The sequence below is a fragment of the Vombatus ursinus genome, unplaced genomic scaffold (assembly GCF_900497805.2).
Source record: "Vombatus ursinus unplaced genomic scaffold, bare-nosed wombat genome assembly UNPS02015175.1, whole genome shotgun sequence".
NCBI lineage: Eukaryota > Metazoa > Chordata > Mammalia > Diprotodontia > Vombatidae > Vombatus > Vombatus ursinus.
In genome coordinates this window covers 9,608,617-9,626,761 of record NW_020954953.1, presented here as the reverse complement: position 1 = coordinate 9,626,761, position 18,145 = coordinate 9,608,617, and the positions used below count along the sequence as shown (strand labels likewise).

General features: G+C 39.8%; 1 protein-coding gene across 1 annotated transcript in view; it reads left to right on the top strand.

Moving 5' to 3' along the window:
- LOC114031409 (E3 ubiquitin-protein ligase parkin-like) overlaps window positions 1–18,145 on the top strand; it is a 1,828,862-nt gene that overhangs the window by 1,789,153 nt on the left and 21,564 nt on the right. The gene's annotated exons all lie outside the window — the stretch shown is intronic.

Genomic DNA, 18,145 nt, shown 5'->3' with positions numbered 1-18,145 from the left:
CCAGATATAGATCAGGACTACTAGAGGTGGCCCAGGATGCAGTGGAGAACCTTGGCCTTTTCAAGCTAAGGTCTTTAAGAGGTCTCAGTTTGACAGAGGCATGGTCTATTGGTGATTAAGGCTTAATAAGAAATGAGGCAAAGAATCACATCTTTTAGAAAAAAAAAAAGACCTAGGAAGGGAAGACCCTCATGGTTTCTGGCCAAAACAGAAACAATTAGTATTTACATTCATTCTGAGCCAATCAGGGCCTAAACAGTGACCAAGTAGGGCTTGGCCTGGAACCTGTTATTGGCCAATCAGTGAGTAGTAACAGTTGATTGGATTACTGTTCTCAAAATGGTGATTCATTATCTTAAATCAATATTTCTCAAGCAGGCTTCAAGAGCCTGGGTAGGAGTAGTAGGGGTATTTAAAGGGAATCTTGGATATTGGAGCTACCAAGTCCAAAATAGTTGTTTGATGGTGGTTAGGAACAACTAGAAACTACATGATTGGCATGTGCTGGTCTCCGTCATAGAGAAGCTACAGAACCAAAGCCAGCTACTTTGTGTTGTAGTAGTACAAGATCACCTACTGTGGTAAAAGACAACCTACAGAATTTTGTTTCTTTGGGGGGCATAAGGAAAGGGAATACTGTACATCAGGAGACGGGACAGAAGTCTGTAGAGAGGAAGGGATTGGTGGGGTAGGGGAAGAAAGGAGAAGTAGTTTGAGACCCACTGCATTAAAGTAATTTAAACTCTGACTCCAGTTTCATAAGAAAATCCTTTTCTTGGGCTCCAAGACAAAAATTATCAATGCCTGTGAATGACAGTCAAAGTCTGAAAAAGAGGATGAGTACTTGGGAAATTCATAAATTACACTCAGCTTACACCTCTCTTCTTGTTGATTTATTAAACAAACGCCTTCTTCTTACCTTGATTAATACCTTTAGATAATGAAAGTGTTGATTGAAACTCATTATGAAAAGTAAGACTTATGGAACTGAAAATACATTTGCATTTCCTAATTAATTTTAATTATGGCAAAAGATTTTTCTTAAGTGTACCCAACTTAATATAAGAAAAAGAGGTTTAGATTTGAAGTCAGAAGGCTTGAGTTTAAATTTTATCTCTGCTAGTTATTAGCTAAGTGACCTCCTCTGACAAGTTTTTTTTAACCTTCCTCAGGCTCCAGGTTCTTCATCTGTAAAATGGGGGGGGGGAGGGGAGGGGAAGGTTGATAAGGTTGTAGTGACACAGCCACAGCTCTCCAGCTCTAGGACCATCTATTGCTTTTTTAACCTTAATAGGAAGAGGAGAAACTTTGCAAAACAAGTTTCATACTAAGAAAACTGACCCTGCATCTATCAAGGTAAAAGACCCAAAAAGCAGCTTGCAAACAACCACACACAAGAATAAGATTTCCACTGTTAGGGTCAAGAAAGTTTGCTGCTAGGGGCCCTATCCTGTGGTTTTCTGTGAAATTAAAAATTGCAAGTCCAGTGAACTTTTAATTCATCAACTTCCCATCCAGTGTCTGGTGCATAAAAATCACTCAGGACTTCAAAAGACATCTGTAATTTCAAAGTGCTGCTGTTAGTGTTTTCAGAAGGTTTTTCATGACAAATGAGTCATATTCATGCCAAAAATTTCTGGCTAGCATGCCACATACATGAAAGGCATACTTAAACTCCCTCTGCTGGAAAACATTTGTTATCTTAAAAACAGAAGTGGGAAAAAAAAAACTCTTCTTTTTGTTATTAGTAGTTCTGTAGATTTAACTTTCCTCCTCCTCTTCTCTTCATCATAAGATCAAAAGATACCTAAATGATTGCAAGAAGAGAATTTTAAAAAAGAAGAAGAAGCCTGAGCATTCTGGTAAATGATTTGGAATCATTCCAAAAAAAAAAAAGTGATTCAGTCGTTCATACTATGACCCAATAATACTGCTCCTAGGCATACACTCTCAAGGACATTAGAGACAAAGGAACATCCTTCATGCAGGCTGTCCCCAAAATCTTAGTGCAATTTTAATCGAGCTTAGAACTCACATAGTATATGAAGGTAATGGAATAGAGTTGCACCCTGAGAAATAACATACATAAGAAATAAAAAGAGACCTGGGAGGTCATGTGTGAACTAATGCAGAGCACAGGGGAAAAAAAAAACAGAACCTAGAGACCCATTTGTACAATCCGTTCAATGACGTGAAAGAAAACACTAAGAGACATCAGAATCCAGATTAATAGAATATGTAACAGTGATGATCAAAGAAACGCCTGATTCCTGCACCACAGGAAATACTTAGGATGCAAAAGACATGAATTAAGTACAGAAAACAGAAAACATCTCAGATTGCCCATTGCATTCATTATACTCCCCTTGGAAGGTAAAGACAACTCTGTGGGAATGCTCAACAAATAATTTACATTCACCTGGGATCTACACTTCCCAAGCAACTTGTAAGATCTGTACTTCCTGGCCAGCTGGGCTGCAGAATGCTCTTAGCAGGCAGGGGTATTCTCCTCCAAGAAGCTTGGTTTGTAGAAATCAGCTCCCAAATGTAGGTTGTACCTGATTAGATATCTCTTGTACTCATGAGGTAGCCAGCAAGACTGAAAATGACCATTTTGCAGGATCTCTAGTTGCTACCCTGTTATCCGGGAAGGAAACTAAATGACAGGAGATTAATAGCCAAGGATCCTGCTCACCAATCCATCATTGCTGCCAGAGTGGGGAAAGAGAACCTCTGTGCTGCACCCCCCACCACTGCCCCACCTAGAATTCTGTCCACAGGAGAAAAAGAAGAGTTCTCAAAGAGGGGGTGGAGTTTTCACAGCTTTTTTTTTCAATAAAGAACTTCTTCCCCAAGAATCTATCCCCATCCTGATGCTCAATCACCAGTTATCTTCATGAAAACTACCCAGTCACTGGAAACTAAGCAAGAATTGCTTTGTCACCTCAACCAAGAACCAAAATGTAGAGAGTACCCTTAGTCATCCAGCAAATCATGGGCTCCCCTGATCACTCTTGCTACAGCTCAGCTTTGATACCAACAGGAAGATGATGAAACATTGTTCCCTGTTCTTGGCATAGAAGCAGAAAGTTACAAAAACCGTTAACTCATGGCTGATAGGTTGATTTGTCATCTTTAATTGTTTTGAGGTTTGTATTTTGTGTTACAAGGGAGGGTTGTCTTGGGAGAGGTGAAATTGAGGGGAGTTACTGGAAAATAATAGTGACATTAAGGACATTTTTAAAAAATAGAGAATAGGAAAAAAATATTTTTAATTAAAAAAAAATAAAAATAGGGAACAGAGGGCAGTTAGGTGGCTCAGTGGATGGAGCACCAGCCCTGGATTTAGGAGGACCTGAATTCAAATCTGCCCTCAGACATATAACACTTACTAACTGTGTGACCCTGGGCAAGTCACTTAACCCAATTGCCTAGCCAAAAATAAAAAATAAAAATAGGTAACAGAATCACAAACAGAGTCAGGGATTCATTTTCAATTTTGTGAGAAGTTTGAATATAAATATGGGGACATATTATCATCAAAATTTTCTGTGAACAGATTTCAATAATTCAGTGTTGTAACAGTTATAATAAATCTATTACTTGTAGATCAAATTATTGTGAATTATTTGTAAATTAATTGAGATCAAATGAAATAATATTTGTAAAACACTTATCACAGTGTCTGGCACATAGGAGGCACTATAGAAATGCTTATTCCTTTCCCCTTCCCTTCCTTATTATTTATTTTATCTTATTTAAATTTTTTATTTTCAGTTCCAAATTCTTCCCTCCTTTTATCTCCCTCCCTCACCCATTGAGAAGGCAAGAAATACATGTGTGTGTGTATATATATATATATATGAAACCATGCAAAACATTTCCACATTAGCCATGTTGCGGGGTAAAAAGGCAAGAAACTTCTCTATTAATTTTTAAACAAGTAAATTTCTTATTGAGAGCTCCCTCCTCTCCTCTCTGCAAAGATGAAATTGAATTAGGCTATCTGCACAAGCCTTTCCATGTATGATTCCATAATTCTGAATACACATGTAAAAGGAGTAAAAACTTGCTCATTGCTCTTCCTTACAAGGATTTAGCCTTTAAAATGACCAAATGAATGCCTTTGTAGTTATCCTTTAGCTTTATATAAACCACTAAGAAATAGTCATGGAGACTCCCCAAAATTTGTATTTGAATCCTTTTAGGCATTGCCTGTTGATAAAGAAATTGCTCTTAAAATAGGCCTTTTAGGAAATGTGTTTAATACTAAGAGAACTGAATTTTTTTCAGTATATCTGGGCCTGTCCATCAGCTTGGCTGACAAGAAATTGTGGGATGTAAGATTGAATTATCATTTTCATAGCTACTTGTATTCATTTTGTTTTTGCTCAGGGGTAGAAACATGATCTTGTTGAGTAGTGATATGGAACATATACCCTTTTCCTATAATCCTATGGGTGATGCCTGTGGGTTCTTGGGTCCTACGAAGCTTGATGCCTCTTGCTCCATTACTTATAGTGGTCCAGATTTATAGAACCACATGAAAATCTAATCAGTCAATCAGTTACCTCTTATTAAGAGCCTCCTTCGTGTCAGTGTCAGGCACTGTGTTAAGAATTGAGGATACAAACGATTAAAAATTTAAAAAAAAAACAGTCCCTGCTCTCCTGGAGCTCCCAATCTAATCAAGGGTACAATATGCATACAACAATGTACAAATAAGATACAAACAAGATAAACTGGGAGGGATCCCAGAGGATTGTTGTTGTTCAGTCCTGTCTGACTCTTCATGATCCCATTTGGGGTTTTCTTGGCAAAGACACTGGAATAGTTTGCCATTTCCTTCTCCAGCTCATTTGACAGATGAGGAAACTGAGGCAAACAGGGTTAAGAGACTTGCCCAGAGTCACACAGCTAGTAAGTGACTGAGGTCAGCTTTGAACTCAGGAAGATGAATCTTCTTGACTTCAGGCCTGGCACTCTATCTACTACACTGTTAGCTGCCAGCCCAGAGGAAAGGAACTAAGATTAAAGAGGATTGAAAAAGGCTTTGTGCAGAAAGTAGGACTTTAGCTGAGATATAAAGGGAGCCAGGGAAGCTGGGAGGTGGAAATGAGAAGGGAGAATACTGGGGGACAGCCAGTGAAAACTCTCTGAGTTATGTTCAAGGAATAGGTGGGAGACCACCAGTGTCTCTGCATCACAGAGTGCATGACCTGGAGTAGGGTATAATAAGACTAGTAAGGTGAGAAGGAACCAGGTCATGAAGGACTTTTAAAAGCCAAACAGAGGATTTTATATTTAATCCTGGGAATAATAGGGAGCTGAGGCTGATATAAAACAGTCATTTGTTTTGATATTGTGGAGATGAAAAAAAAACTTGTGTAAATCTTTGCTTATATAATAAGTCAGCAGCACAACCTCTATAGTGTATGTGGTAGAGGAGTTGAGAGAAGGGAGAGGTGATTTCAGTCTTGGTTAGTCAGTTAAGGATGGGCCATCTCTAGTTGTCCTGATCCATATCTGGCCACTGGACCCAGATGGCTGTGGAGGAAAAAGTGAGACTGGTGACTTTGCACAGCTCTGCCTCACTCAAATCCAATTCAATTGCCAGTCATATCATCATCTTCCTGATGTCATGGTCCTCTTTGAGAATAAAGGATAAACCACACAGTTAAGGAATGTTTGATAGAGCAAAGAGTTGGAACTGGGCCCTCTACATGTTCTCCTCTGCCGAGGTTCATAGGGTCAGCTTCTAATTCTATCTCAATAACCCTAGATACTGCAGCCCTGTCTGGTTGACTGTCTCCTGGGGGGAAAGGGAATAATTCATCTTTTTTTTTTCTGTCATTCCATCTCAGGGTGGCCCCATGAAGTTAATTTGCCAACGGTTCCATATTTCAACCAAAAGTGGCCCCTGAGAATAGGGAGCAAGAGAGCAGGAAGTCAGTTTTATCAAACTAATTCTAACCTTAAACCTAATTCAGTTTGGTAAGAGGATCAAGGATTTGGTATATTTTATATTGTCTCTAAGCCACCTCTGGGTGGGTGACCTCTATAGCTGTGGGGGCACATTCTCATTCAACTGAATTCTTTAGAAGAAAGGTACTATAGAAGCCTAGCAAATAAATAAATAAATTGGGGCTCAGAGCTTTGCATATGTCCCTTTCTGTTCTGAAACTCTCATACTAACAAAGCACCCTCATTAACCCTCTTCTCTCTCTTTTTATTCCTTTCAATTCCATCCACTTACAAGGCTTTCCTCCCTCCCTTCCTTTTAGTAATTCCTGACTACTCTCTACTGGTCCTCCCTTTTAACACTGATCTGTTTCAGTTCTTTGATATCACAGAACCCAGGCAAGGAAGCCTCATTCCTCTTGGGACCCAATCAGCTTTTCACATCACTTAGCCTATTTGACCAAAAGCTTAAATGCACTTTGTGATTAATGCTGTAATTTTTTAAAAGCAAACGAAGAAATTGGTTTAAAATGGGTTTAAAAAAAATTAGACAAGCTTTAAGTTGAAACTGTGCAAGGAGTTTGGGAATTCAGTGACAGAAGATCAATCCATCACAGGCTAATAAGAGTCCAATTCTATGTGGTTACACTTGCTCTAGCCAGTGAGTTTTCATCCCCACAGTCTGATTCCCTGCATGTATTCCCTCTTGTGGGGTTTTTTCTAATAAGCAAACACTTGCTCTTGTAATACCAAATAAAATAGATTTGTTCCCCCAACAGACCTAAGGACAAGGTTTGCCTCTCTCAATTTAATAGATGAGTAAATTGAGACTAAGCCCCATATACACGTGATGGTTAACAGGATTATGATTGTCGTTGGCAATCCATTCATTTGAGAAACATTCAGTAAGTGCCCATTTTGTGCACAGTCCTATGTTAGATGCTTGGGACATAAATGCAGGTACAACAAAAGCCCTGCTCTCAAGGGGCTTATAGTCTAATTGGAGAGGGTAGCAGAGGTTAGGTAAATAAATAGCTATGATATAAAAGAAGATTAGCTAAGTGGAAAGAAGAAAACCTAGCAAAGTACTTAGGGAAATCTCAACAGGGAGACATCCATTTCACATAAAGTGAATTGGGAAAGATTTCTGTGGTGCTGATTTTCGTGACTCAGCCTTGAAGGATAAGAAGGACATCATTGAATGGAAGCAATAGTGTCATCTATTCCACATATGAAAAATGGCATGAGTGGAGGCATGGGGAAGGAAGAAAGTGGAAAGAAAACAGAGGAGTCATTCAGTTTTGCTAGAATTAGATTACACCAGGCTAGACAAGTAAGTTGGAAGAAGTACTTTATAAATTATAAAGTGCTATGTACATGTGAATTATAATAATAATAGCGGGTAGTAAGTAGTAGCAGGAGCAGCAGCAATAGTTGTAGTGGTAGTAGTAGCAGTAGTAGTGGTGGTAGTAGTAGTAATAGTGATAGTAGTAGACAGTAAGAGTAGTGGTAGTAGTAGTGCTGGTTGTAGTAGTGGTGGTAGTGATGCGGTTTAAAGGTTCAGGGGGTCCTGGGACCCCAAAATCACAACACGCAGGTCCTGCCCGAAAGAATTCGACCCAAGCCTTCTTTCAGCCAAAGACAAGGTTTATTAGAACATCCATCATATTGGGCAGACTCTTAAGGAGTCTGAACATGGGTAAGCAGGGGCTAGATTATAAGAATCTCAGCCTTGACTAGATTTTAAGAATCTGAGCATCTTAATGGAGACAAGATGGACCTTATATACAGAATGACCATGGGAGAGTGGCCAAGCAGTCCATGAGGTAATAGAATTCCCAAGGGTGGGAAGTGGAGCCTAGGTGGGACCAAGGGTAGGAAATGTCCTGAGGCCATAGGGAGGCAAGACAGTAGAGGGCAGATTGGGTGTAGTCACAATGAAAGACCAGTTGATGGGACCTCAGGGGAATGCCAGAGATTTGGCCATGTGGGAAAATCCAGGGTTTTTCCTTTCTGGGGCCCAGATTCCAATCCCATCAGGGCCAGAGTTTTTCCTTTTTGGGGCTCAGATTCCAACCCCATCAGTAGTAATAATGGTAGTAGTAGTAGATACATAACAGTAATAATTTTAAAATGAGCAGAGTAGGAGGTTGGTATAGCATATAGTGGAAACAACATTGATTTTGGTTTCTGAAGATCTGGGTTCAAGTTCTGGCTCTACCAAGACGTAGCTGTGCTACTATAGGAAGTCATTCTCTAAGACTCTCTGAGACTCAGTTATCTTTACTTACTTCATCATTTCTAGGACCTGTGCTTTCGTCACCTGTACTTTCTTCTCCATGTAGGCTGTAACCCCATTGCATTCCAGTGGTACCTTTGCTTGTGATCATGGCTTTGAGATAGTCACCAAGGAAAAGTAGACGAAGTTCTAATATTTGGAGTCAGAAGACCTGGGTTCAAATTTAGCCTCTGTAAATTGCTACCTTTGTTACCTTGGGGGAAGCTACCTAACTTTTCTGGGTCTTCATTCCATTATCTGTAAAATGAGAGAGTAGGTTGGACTAGATCAAAATTAAGGTACCTTCTTGCTCTAAATCTGTGATCCTTTGAACTTAAGAGATAATCTTTAAGAGCTTCTGTAACTAAAAAGTCAATCACTCTGATGATGAGCATCTGTAAACTCAGCTAAGCTAGTCCTTAGACATAGAGCATGTATGCAGAAGCTTTCAAGCTTGGTTGGACTGCCAGAGCTTGTGTTCTACTTAAATATTCTTTAAAAACTCAGGGTAAAAGCTATACCCTAAGAAGGAATTATAGTGGGACTTTATTATCTGTGAAATGGGTATAAGGATACTTGTACACATATGGTTGTCATGAGGAAAATTGAAAGCAGTACATGTACTGTATAATTGTGGATTAATGTTATTATTATGGACATTTCTTTAAACAAGTAAAACTATTCCATCAGACAATCTGAAGTCAACTTTTCTCTCTTCTGTTCTACTTACTAGAAATAGGTTTCTGTCATGCCACTGAGTAGAGAAAATGCACACCTTTCCTAATGCTAGCCTAGCTCCTTTAAAAAACCTACCTTACTCCCACACCATGCCTTTCCCTCCAAATACTCATCATATTGTCATTCTTTACATGACTTGTTCTATGCCCCAGGACATACAATCATTGAAGTAGGACAGGAAGGAAATCTGAAATGAGCACATTGGAATACATTGTTCCATTTAGGTGATGAGATACCTGTTGATCAAAATGATGCTGTGGTACTCTGCAAATTCAACTCAATTCAGCAATATTTATTAAGTGTCTACTGTGTGCAAGGTCCTTTTTTAAGTGTTGGTGATATAAAGACAGAAACAAAATAGCCTTTGCCTCCAGGAACTTGGGGGATATAACATGGACACAGATAAATAAATACAAGATTTGACTACTAATGACTAGAAGAAATCAAGGAAGTCTCCATGGAGGAAGTGGCACCTCAGTTAAGCCTTGGATCAAGATAAGGATTCTCAGATAAGGAGTTGAGAAGACAATGAATTCTAGATATTAAGATGCTTGGAGGCAGGAGATAGAATTTGGGAAACAGCTGGTACTACAATTTGGCTGGAATGTCAGTATTTTAGAGGAGATTGATGTAAATTAAGGCTAGAAAGGTAGAGTGGAGACTAATAACTGGAAAGGTGGAGTGGAAATTGTGGAGGGCTATAAATTCCAGGAATTTGTCTTTTGTTTCAGTGGCAATAAAGAGCCAATGAGAAGTTCTTCAGAAGAAGAATATAATTTGGCCTGAACTTTGAGAAAATCATTTTGACAACTGTATAGGGTGTGGGTTAGAAAGAAGACCAATTGGGAGGCTATTACAATGAGAGGAGATGAAGGCCTGAAATATGGTGGCTATGATAGTAGGGAGGAAAATACAAAAGCTATCATAAATGTAAAATCTACTGGAATTGATGACTGGTTGGATGTGAGGAACAAAGGAAGGGAAGGAACAAAGAAAGATTCTAGAATGACTGAGAATAAACCTGGGAGGGGAGGATTGTAGTACTTTCAACCAAAGTATGGCAGGTTGGAGAATGAGTAAGTTTCAGAGGTGATGAATTCTGTATCAGATGTGTTGAGTTTCAGATGTCCAAGGTATCCAAGTGCAACAGGCAGTTTGCAATATGGGATTAGAATTGGGAAGAGAGATTAGGATCGCATAAATGGATTCAGTGAGTCATCTGTATTTAGATGACAATTCAGTGTGAGTCGATAAAATCATTGAGAAAATGGAGGGAAAAGAAGGTTCAGACTAAGTCTTAGGGGATCACATATGCTTAAAGGTTGGGAGATAGATGGTAATCCAGCAAAGATCAAAGATGTATCTGTCTCATAGGAGGTTAATCAGGGTCTATGCTGACTATAAAATTTCAGATTAGAATTGTTAGGTTTAGAGATAGGATTAACATAGCAATTTTTAAAGTATTTTATTTTTTATTTTATTGTTTTCCATTTAATAATATTTTATTTTTTCCAATTACTTGTAAAGATAGTTTTCAACATTCCCTTTTATAAGATTTTGAGTTCCAAATTTCTTTCTCCCTCCCTCCCCTGCCCCGAAGCAATCTGATATAGGCCATACATATACAATCATATTAAACATATTTCCACATGAGTCATGTTGTGAAAGAAGAATCAGAACAAAAGGGAAAAACCATGAGAAAGAAAAAAAAAAAGACAAAGTAGTATGCTTCCATCTGCATTCAGACTCCGTAGTTCTTTCTCTGGATGTAGATAGTTGGCTCGGATCATTGTATTGCTGAGAAGAGCTATAACTTAGCAATTAAGAGAGAAGTGGGTTACTTGGAAAGTGAAATTTTAATAGAATAGAGGGTTATGAAACTAGAGTTGGAGAAATGAGTATGAGGTGTCATGAGAAGTAGAGGCAATAAATATAGACAACTTTCCCCAGGATTTTGGCAATGAAAGGGAAGAGAGATATTGGATGATAGTTTGAGGAAATGAGCATGCTTGTAGGGAATAGGAAAGAAGTGTAGGTAGAAAAGGAGAGGGATGATGACTGAGAAAAAAGGAGATTTCCATTTACTCAAGTAAGGGCTCAAATAATTTCTCAGCGGATATAGATAATATGGAGTTAATGTGTCCAGCAAATACAAAGAGGAATGGAAAAAGAGGGTTGTATGTGAAACACAAATCTCAATTTTTATAAAGCTTTTTAACAAATATGGGATAATTTTAACATGCTAATTTCAATTATTTTTTTTTTATTGGTGAGGCAATTGGGGTTAAGTGACTTGCCCAGGGTCACACAGCTAGTAAGTGTCAAGTATCTGAGGTCGTATTTGAATTCAGGTCCTCCTGACTCCAAGGCTGGAGCTCTAGCTACTGCGCCACCTGGCTGCCCCTTAACGTATTAATTTCAAAGCAGTCCTATCTCAGTATCTCCCTTTGAACTTCATTCTGTTCTCTTCTGCTCATTTTTACATACCTTAATGATGTTCTTTTCTTTGAGTGAGGGAGAGCATCACTATCATTCCTCCTCTCTCCCATTCCCAAATTCCATCCCTGAATTTTTAAAAAAAAAAACCTTCACTGTAATAAATATATGCCACCATACATACTTTGAGGTGATTATACCAACTCCCACTCCTGCTGACAAGTTGAGTTCCCAGAATGTGGCTACTACGTACTCTCAGAGCTAAAGGAATAGCCCTGAGAGGCTGGGGGTTGCCTTTTGAGTGCTATAATTCATGAGTCCCCCTGCTGTGCTTCCCCTCCCCAATTCTCATTTGATATCACTCAATCAGCCAGACTCAAGTAGGTTTTAGAAGGAGGTAGAATAAGAACACCTACTACAATATGTTGCCCACCCCCCCAAAAAGGCTATAGCACACTCTCCCACTAGGCTATACCAAAAGTCCAAGACAAAGAGGGCTCATGCCTAGAATGCATGTGGCAAAGGGGTAACTCATAGTTTCCAGTTGTTGGAAATCTTTTTCTCCCTTTTGTGTTATGCTCAAGAAGTTCAGGTTACGTCCCAATCCTGAAGAGCAATGCCAAAGAATGGTCAAGTTACTGAACTGAACGATTGTGCTCATTTCAGATGCCAGCATGGAGCAGTTTCGGTTGAGTAGTGAGTTTGAAAACCAAATTGCAAAGAGTTAAGAAATGTAGGAAGGGACGGAGAAGAAATCTTTTTCTTAGGAGTTCAGTTGTGAAAGGGAGTAGGGATGTAGGATGAGGGCTTGAGAAAATGGTGGGATCAAGGGAAAGGGTTTTTTACAGGATGAAGCGGACCTAGGCAAGTTTGTCGTTTGTGGACAAGGAAAGTAGATAAAGAAGGATTGAAGATTAGAGAGAGAAAGGTTGACTGGGGGAAAATTGAAGGAGACAAAGTACTTATACTGGGGAATAAAAAAACACGGCCTTCCTATTATTTGAGCAGTACTGCTGGAATTGGAAAGAGGAAGAACCACCCTAAAGATGTTACCATTTCTGCATTTTGTTTCCATTGATATGCACAAAATCTTTACTCTTGGTAGGCAATTTGAAGGAAGAGGAAATGAGAAAAAAAAAAGAATAAAAATAGTTTCCTATCTCTGTGGTGCTTCTTGCTTAGGAAACTCTTCTCTCACAACCCTGTGACATAGGAGATGCTGATGGGGATGGGATCTGAACCCCTAAAAGGAAAAGACCATGTCTTTAGGATCTGGACCCCAAAAAGGAAAAGCCCCGGATTTTCCCATGTGGCCCAGGTCCCTGGCATTCAGGCTTCAACCCTTCCTAGTTAATTAACTGCCCTTTCATTGTCTGCGCCTGGCCCCACCTGAGACCTCCACTCCATGATCCCATCTAGACCCCAGTCTCCCTTGGCCACGTGGTCCACGTCCCCTGGCATTCTGCCTCCCAGTCACCCCAGCTTACTGGCCACTCCCATGCAGATCCTCCCTAGACCCCTCCTCACAGTCACCTCAGACTACTTGGCCAATACTAGATCCCTCCCACAGTCTTTCTGTATATAGGCTCCATCTTGGTCACCAAGGTGCTCAAATTCTTAAAATCTGCCCAATGGCTTAGATTCTTAAAATCTAGCCAATAGCACAGACTCACTTACTCTTATCTCGCTTATCTTACTCACTTATCTCGCTTACCCCAATCAGTTCTAATAAATCTTGTCTTTGGCTGAAAGAAGGCTTGGGTCAAATTCCTTTGGGCAGGACCCACGTCTCTAGGTCTCACTATTTTGAGGTTCCAGGGCCCTAAACCTCAACAATGCAAACACACTTATCTCCATTTTATAGAAGAAAAAACTAAGATTCAGGGAGGTTATGTCCTACCCGTAGTCATGATGCGGTTTACGGGTTCAGGGGGTCCTGGGACCCCAAAATCACAACACGCAGGTCCTGCCCGAAAGAATTCGACCCAAGCCTTCTTTCAGCCAAAGACAAGGTTTATTAGAACATCCGTCATATTGGGCAGACTCTTAAGGAGTCTGAACATGGGTAAGCAGTGGCTAGATTATAAGAATCTAAGCCTTGGCTAGATTTTAAGAATCTGAGCATCTTAATGGAGACAAGATAGACCTTATATACAGAAAGACGGTGGGAGAGTGGCCAAATAGTCCATGAGGTAATACAATTCCCAAGGATGGGAAATGGAGCCTAGGTGGGACCAAGGGTGGGAAATGGCCTGAGGCCATAGGGAGGCAAGACAATAGAGGGGAGATTGGGTGTAGTCACAATGAAAGACCAGTTGATGGGACCGTAGCAGAGATTTGGCCATGTGGTAAAGCACAGAGTCCATGAGGTAATAGAATTACCAAGGGTGGGAAATGGTCTGGGGCCAGAATTTTTCCTTGCTGGGGCTCAGATTCCAACCCCATCAGGGCCAGAGTTTTTCCTCTCTGGGGCTCAGACTCCATCCCCATCAGTCATAGAGCTAATAAATGGCAAAGATGGGACCTGAACATGAACTGTTTGCCTTTCCAATCAGTGCTGTCCCCAGTACCCTGTGCTGCCTCAGAACTATGGCATTCCTACCTACCCCAGTCTGGGGATTAATTCTTCCATCATGACTCATACAACTTCACAAAGAGGAGCTATGAAGTATAATAGCCACTTTATTCAAAGGGCGGGAAAACAGTGCCTCTTGTCTCTGAGAATTTGTTGCTTCATGTGGGATCTCTGCCTCTTCATCCCACCAGTCCTTGTGTCCTAAGGTCTGCCCCAACCCTCACCTGAATTTTCCCCAGGCATCAGAATTCCTAGTTTGAGAGCCATTCACCAGTTATCAGCAAGGTTAAGGATCTTGATTATTTAGGAATCTTTCTCCTGAGTCACTTTTTTTCTATCAACAGAACTGGGCTTTAAGGGGTAAATTCAGTGCTTAAACATTTGACTCTGGTTAAGCATCCCAGTTAGCATATACAGCTGAGTAAGATAGAATTACTGTGCAGAATCTTCATCAAGAGCAAGTACACCACTCTTAGCTTGTTACTCAGTCACAAAGAAAAAATGTCAAAAGTCAACAAGCCCTCAGCACCATTCCAAAGTAAAGATAATGCATGAAAAGAATTCTATTAGAAGCCACAATATGAAAAACTGTAGGAACTACAGAAGAATGCAGAGAAGGAGAGAAGGAAAGAATTAGGGAAGAACTGGAGATCTCTTCTTACCAATTCTCCCACGACTGGTGTGTGCCCCTTGAACACAGATCCTGTACCATTCAGAAAACTTTCTCGCCTTTCAGATTCTTACCCTTCTGTCCCTTAACTCTCACTCTAAAGATACACAGCCTGAGATAAATTCTGTAAGCTTTTGTTGAATGTATACACCTTTGTAGTATTGTTTACTTCTTTCTGAGAGATGCAATGGGATGCAATGGAGAGCAGGAGACTGGGGCTCAAAAAGACAAATCCTGCCTGATACTTACAAGCTCTGTGATCCTAGGTTACTAACTTAACCTCTCCATAGTCCCAGTTTCACATTTCTTAAATGGAAATAATAGTAGCACCTATCTCACAGGATTGTTATAAAAATTAAACAAGGTGTGTATGTGTGTGTATGCATATATATATGTGGGTACACATATGTATGTGTATATGTATATGTGTATATACAGACACGTGTGTATGCATGTGTATATATCACACTTTACAAACCTTAAAGTGCTATCGAAATGCAAGTTACTATTATTATTTCTACAGTATGCCCAGAAGTATGCTGGTAAATGTTTAACTAGCTCTCCAGGAAAAAAAATATACACAAGACACATTTCTAAGTTCAATATGCATTATTAACATTTTCTTCATCACTTTAAGTTTAGACAATTAACGAAACAGTAAATCTAGCCCTGATTTATAGCATTTGCTGATTTTTCAAGGTGAAAATGCTCATACTAAAAAATTAACAATCTACTCTAAGCTGGCTAGAGTACACCCATGAGAAACCCCTACTTAGAGCAAACTCCTCCACCCTGATACTATTTTTACTCAGGTTCTAGAATATATTAGGAAGCACTGACCTGACCTGCTAGATTCTTCACACTTTCCTTATCAATGTTTTTAGGATCTCATCCAGAAATCTACCCAAAGACCAAACCTGCTACCCTTCCATACTCTCCCTGGATATTCTTGCCCCTACCAAGGTTATACTCTTTTCTGAGACCAGGGCTGACCCTAGGTAATACTGTGAAGTAGGCAAAATATGTCTCTGATGTCCACCCTTCTTTGCCTCTCTCCCTATCTTGCCCTTTCCTGTATGGGGTGTACCAGATGTTCAAGGAGGACTGGTACCTCTGGTGTGGGGTCTTGGTGAGCCCTTTCCAGGGCTGCTCATCCACCTTTGGTGTCTACCTGGCACTTAATTCTCAACCTTGACTCCAAGAAACTGTAGCATGTGCAGTTGTCACAGTGTCGTAAATCACCTTGGCAAACAGGCTAAACCAGAATGAAGGTAACCGACCAGCCTCAAAACCATCAGTGAGTTAGAGGGATGTCTACTCCAAGCATTCGAAGACTCCCTGGGGCAAAATGGGCAGAAGAGAACAATTTGTTCCAACCACCATGAAGGCAGCTGAAGCAGGTGCTGTGAAATACTTAGAAGTTGGTCAGACATTGAAGACACTAAGGTCATCCACTGCATCCCAAGCCATCGCCAGTTGCCCTGACTTTTGGCCTACCATTGGATTTTGGTGACTCTGTAAGACAGTGTGAGGCTTATGGTTTTGTGCAACTCTGCCTCACTTAAATCCAATTCATGCACAAGGCAAGACATCACCTGTGATGTCATCAGTCCTCTCCGAAAAAAAGGACAAACAACAACCTCTTCCTGTTCCACAATGGCCTTGCCTTGCTTCCAGGCTACCTAGGAGTCTTTAGACCACATGTACAACTATTTTCTGAAGTCGTGCGCCCTCCCTGGCATAAGACACTACCTATAAGGCTGTTCTCATGAATTCTGTAGCATGCCTGCATTGATCGTTCTATCACAAGTCATATTCCTTAGAATCTGGCTTCCTAGAATGCAAGGCCTACGTCTTTATCCTTCTTCACTATACAGAGCCTATCTTGTTTTAAGTCAATAATGAAATATTAGAATTTAATAAGTCCTCCTTCATATTGAATTGATTCCAGTGCTACACTGTGGACCTGCTGACAAAGGACAAGCCTGGAAATTCTTTGTCTAAATAGAAATGCTCCTTTACAACTTAAATGCTGGATATCATAAATAAATATGATCTGATGGAGTAAAAGTACTTGAAGAAAAATGAGTTTACAGAAACTCATTTTAGTTAATTCGATTAATCCAGGGCAATGATAATATTGATATAGCCCTTTATACTTTGCAAAGTACTTTACATGTTTTCACTATTTTGATCCTCCAAACAACAGTAGAGTACTTGGTGCTGTTATTATTCTCATTTTACAGTGGAAAAAAATTGAGATTTAAGAGAAATTAAGCAATTTGCCCAAGGTCACACAATTAGCCAGTGTCTTCTAGAGGCAGGATCAGAGCTCAGGTCTTCCTGATGCCAAGTCTAGAGCTCTCTCCAATACACCTGCTGATTCTTTTTCACCCCTGCTTTGTAAAAAAAAAAAAAAATCCATCCAATCGGTATCCTGTAACCAAATCTGCCCAAAATTTCCAGTTAGGGGGAAAAAAAAGGACTAGTTGCACAGTTCACTCAGCACAGCAGATGGCGATATGTCCCTGAAGGAATAAATTTCTCTCTTCCACAGAAACAAAAAATTACAGCAAAGGGAAAAAAAGGAAGACAAAAGAAAAAAAATGAGATCCACTTTCCAGTCACTCACATTTGTCCTAACCCACAAAGGACCTCAACACATCCTCCACTGTAATCACTGCAGGAATGTTTTTACATAATCACTTTAACAAATCAAATAGAGCTTTAATAAACCAAGAGCCTGTCACTAGGCAAAATAAATCCTTCATTCAAGTGACATTTTAAAAATGAAAAGGACCAACATATCACTTGGAGGGAGAGCATTCAGAGAGTGTGGGGAGGGGGGAGAAAAAGCAATCATCTATTCTATTACTTCTCATTCAAGCAAGCAGCTGCTGGGAGCAATAATGCATTTAAATTGATCAGCATTCCTCTCCATTTTTTTTTATTTCAGTCCCTTTCAACAAGTATTTATTGAGCATCTACTGTATGCCCATCACTGTGACAGATACTACAGGAAATATAAAAGAAGTATATGCCACAGTTCTTGCCCTCAAGGAGCTTATACTCTTTGAAGACAGAAGTCTTATCAACCCCAAACAACTTATTTCAAAACCAGCTCCCTGAGGATTTATTCTATGATTGGGTGTAGGAAAAGTCAGTGACTTAATGGTTACACATCACTAGGGGAATGGCTAAACAAATTATAGTATGTGAATGTGACTGTACCAATAGAAACAATGACTGTAAACAGTTCATGAAAATATGGGAAGACTTGTATTAAATGATGACATGTGAAAAAAGAGAATAATATATGCAATATCCATGATTTTGAAGGTAACATTGAAGCACAATGAAATTAATGAATTCTAATGAACAAATTTAGCCCTGGAGATATGAAGGAAGCATGAATTTCTCCCTTGAATAGAAAGGAGAGAATTCAGAGGTGGAATGCAGTATGTGTGTATACATATACACACGCACA